Here is a 4,249-nt window from a genome sequence, read left to right as displayed (position 1 = left end):
CTGAAGTTCCTACCAATGAATTACATAAGTATCTCTATCTTTATCTTTATGTTTTATGCATTTATCACCATACCCATTTGAGTTTGCCTGACTGAGATTTACAAGGTGACCATAGCTTGCTTCATACCAACAATCTCTGTGGGATCGACCCTTACTCGCGTAAGGTTTATTACTTGGACGACCCAGTACACTTGCTGGTTAGTTGTGCGAAGTTGTGTTTATGCCATGGCAGTGAACACCAAGTTTTTGGTTTCATTACCGGGGTTTATTTGAGTTGTGAAAAGTATTGATCACAATTTCGTGCACCAAGTTTTTGGCGCCGTTGCCGGGGATTGTTGAGTTTGGACAACTGACAGTTCATCTTGTTGCTTAGATTAGGTATTTTTTTTCAGAGTTCTTAAGAATGAATTCTAGTGTTTCAAGGTGATGTTCTTATCATCACCAAAGCTGATTGATCTTCATCAATTTAGCTCTTGAATGCAATGTTCTGCTGAAGCTTGGCTGACCATGTCTAATTCCTTTAGACTGAAGCTTTAGACTAACATTGCATGATTCCTGGAATTCTCATTAAGAATTTTGATACCTTTTTCCACTTTATTTTCGAAAAAAAAAATTTACAAAATCATAAAATCCAAAAATATTTTTTGAGTCTAGTGTTTCATTTTAAGTTTGGTGTCAATTGCATGCATTCATTCATGTGTCTTAAGGACCTTCAAGTAATTCTTGATGATTTCTTACTCTGATCTTTGAATTCTCTTGACTTGAGTGTTTATGTGTCTCATATGCATTCTCATTAGTGTCAGCAGTATACAAACTGCTAAGTTTGGTGTCTTGCATGCATTTTTATTTGATTTTAGTTGCATTTTGATTATTCTTCATTATTAAAAATCCAAAAATATTTTTAATTTGTGTCTTCTCAAGTCAATAATACAGAGAATTGAAGATTCAGAACATACTGCAGAGGAATTATACAGAAAAAGCTGGGCGTTCAAAACGCCAGTGAAGAAGGACAGACTGGCGTTTAAACGCCAGCCAGGGTACCTGGTTGGGCGTTTAACGCCCAAAAAGGTAGTGTTTTGGGCGTTAAACGCCAGAATGTGCACTATTCTGGGCGTTTAACGCCAGGATGGCACAAGAGGGAAGATTCTGTTTTCAATGCAATTTTTTTTCAAGTTTTCAAAGTTTTTCAAAATTAAATCTTTTTCAAATCATATCTTTTCAATCATGTGTTTTCAAAATCAATTTCTTTCCTTTTTCAAAGATACTTGCTATCAATTAATGATTTGATTCAACATTTCAAGTATGTTGCCTTTTCTGTTAAGAAAGGTTTAATGTTTGGATCATATCTTTTCTTGATAGCCAAGTCATTATTTTTTAAAATCAGATCTTTTTAAAATGTTTTTCAAATCATATCTTCTCAATCACATCTTTTTAAAAAAACCAATCATATCTTCTTAACCACATCTTTTTCAAAATAGTTTTCAATCAAATCTTTTTAATTTCTAACTTCAAAATCTTTTTCAAAAATCACTTGATCTCTTTCCCACTCTTGGTTTTCGAAAATTAATTAGTGTTTTTCAAAATGTTTTCAAAATTTCTTACTTAATTTTCGAAAACCACTTCCCTTCTTCTCACATCCTTCTATTTATGGACTAACACTATTCCTTAATGCAAAATTCGAACTCCATCTTTCTTGATAAGTTTGAATTTTCTACTTCTGCCTTCCATTTTTCTTTTCCTCTGACACCTCAAGGAATCTCTATACTGTGACATAGAGGATTCCATATTTCCTTGTTCTCTTCTCTTTCTTATGAGCAGGAGCAGAGACAAAAGCATTCTTGTTGAGGCTGACCCTGAACCTGAAAGGACCTTGAAGCGAAAGCTAAGAGAAGCTAAGGCACAATTCTCTGTAGAGGACCTAACCGAATTCTTCAAAGAAGAAGAACTCATGGCAGCCGAAAAAAACAACCATGCCAACAATGCAAGGAAGGTGCTGGGTGACTTTACTGCACCTACTCCTGACTTCTATGGGAGAAGCATCTCTATCCCTGCCATTGGAGCAAACAACTTTGAGCTTAAGCCTCAATTAGTTTCTCTAATGCAACAGAATTGCAAGTTCCATGGACTTCCATTGGAAGATCCTCATCAGTTTTTAGCTGAGTTCTTGCAAATCTGTGACACTGTCAAGACTAATGGGGTTGACCCTGAGGTCTACAGACTTATGCTATTCCCTTTTGCTGTAAGAGACAGAGCTAGAACATGGTTGGACTCTCAACCTAAAGAAAGCCTGGACTCTTGGGAAAAGCTAGTCAATGCCTTCTTGGCAAAGTTCTTTCCACCTCAAAAATTGAGTAAGCTTAGAGTGGAAGTCCAAACCTTCAGACAGAAGGAAGGAGAATCCCTCTATGAAGCTTGGGAAAGATACAAACAATTAATCAGAAAGTGTCCATATGATATGCTTTCTGAATGGAGCATCATAGGTATTTTCTATGATGGTCTCTCTGAACTATCCAAAATGTCTTTGGATAGCTCTGCTGGAGGCTCTCTTCATCTGAAGAAGACGCCTACAGAAGCTCAAGAGCTGATTGAAATGGTTGCAAATAACCAATTCATGTACACTTCTGAAAGGTATCCTGTGAACAATGGGACTAGTCAGAAGAAAGGAGTTCTTGAGATTGACACTCTGAATGCCATATTGGCTCAGAACAAAATATTGACTCAACAAGTCAATATGATTTCTCAAAGTCTGTCTGGAATGCAAAATGCACCAAGCAGTACTAAGAAAGCTTCATCTGAAGAAGAAGCTTATGATCTTGAGAACCCTTCAATGGAAGAGGTGAATTACATGGGAGAACCCTATGGAAACACCTATAATCCTTCATGGAGAAATCATCCAAATTTCTCATGGAAGGATCAACAGAGACCTCAACAAGGTTTCAATAATAATAATGGTGGAAGAAACAGGTTTAGCAATAGCAAGCCTTTTCCATCATCTTCTCAGCAACAGACAGAGAGTCCTAAGCAGAATACCTCTGACTTAGCAACCATGGTCTCTGATCTAATCAAAACCACTCAAAGTTTCATGACTGAAACAAGGTCCTCCATTAGAAATTTGGAGGCACAAGTGGGACAGCTGAGCAAGAAAATTACTGAACTCCCTCCTAGTACTCTCCCAAGCAATACAGAAGAAAATCCAAAAGGAGAGTGCAAAGCCATCAACATGGCCGAATTTTGGGAGGAAGAAGAGGCAGTGAACGCCACTGAGGAAGACCTCAATGGACGTCCACTGACCTCCAATGAGTTTCCCAATGAGGAACCATGGGAATCTGAGGCTCAAAATGAGACCATAGAGATTCTATTGGACTTACTTCTGCCATTCATGAGCTCTGATGAGTATTCTTCCTCTGAAGAGGATGAGTATGTCACCGAAGAGCAAGTTGCTAAATACCTTGGAGCAATCATGAAGCTGAATGACAAGTTATTTGGAAATGAGACGTGGAAGGATGAACCCCCTTTTCTCACCAAAGAATTGGATGACTTGTCTAGGCAGAAACTGCCTCAAAAGAGACAGGATCCTGGGAAGTTTTCAATACCTTGTACCATAGGCACCATGACCTTCAAGAAGGCCTTGTGTGACTTAGGGTCAAGTGTAAACCTCATGCCTCTCTCTGTAATGGAGAAGCTAGGGATCTTTGAGGTGCAAGCTGCAAAAATCTCACTAGAGATGGCAGACAACTCAAGAAAACAAGCATATGGACTTGTAGAGGATGTTCTGGTAAAGGTTGAAGACCATTACATCCCTACTGATTTCATAGTCCTAGAGACTGGGAAGGGCATGGATGAATCCCTCATCCTTGGCAGACCCTTCCTAGCCACAGCAAAGGCTGTGATTAATGTTGATAGAGGAGAGTTGATCATTCAAGTGAATGAAGAATCCTTGGTGTTTAAGGCTCAGGGATTTCCCTCTGTCATCATGGAGAGGAAGCATGAAGAGCTTCCCTCAAAACAGAGCCAAACAGAGCCCCCACAGTCAAACTCTAAGTTTGGTGTTGAGAGGCCACAACCAACTTCTAAGTTTGGTGTTGAAACCCCACATTCAAACTCTAAGTTTGGTGTTGAGAGGTTCCAACATAGCTCTGAGCATTTCTGAGGCTCCATGAGAGTCCTCTGTCAAGCTAATGACATTAAAGAAGTGCTTGTTGGGAGGCAACCCAATGTTTTATAATTAACTATTTTCTTTTGTTATTTT

General features: G+C 38.6%; 1 non-coding gene across 1 annotated transcript; it reads right to left on the bottom strand.

Moving 5' to 3' along the window:
• Window positions 1-2,353: 2,353 nt before the first annotated feature.
• Window positions 2,354-2,461, bottom strand: LOC112719053 (small nucleolar RNA R71). The gene has a single exon (XR_003161373.1). It is a non-coding gene; the product is annotated as a small nucleolar RNA R71 (small nucleolar RNA).
• Window positions 2,462-4,249: the final 1,788 nt, after the last annotated feature.

The sequence above is a fragment of the Arachis hypogaea genome, chromosome 10 (genome assembly GCF_003086295.3).
Source record: "Arachis hypogaea cultivar Tifrunner chromosome 10, arahy.Tifrunner.gnm2.J5K5, whole genome shotgun sequence".
Classification (NCBI taxonomy): domain Eukaryota; kingdom Viridiplantae; phylum Streptophyta; class Magnoliopsida; order Fabales; family Fabaceae; genus Arachis; species Arachis hypogaea.
This window is presented reverse-complemented; position numbering and strand designations above follow the sequence as displayed.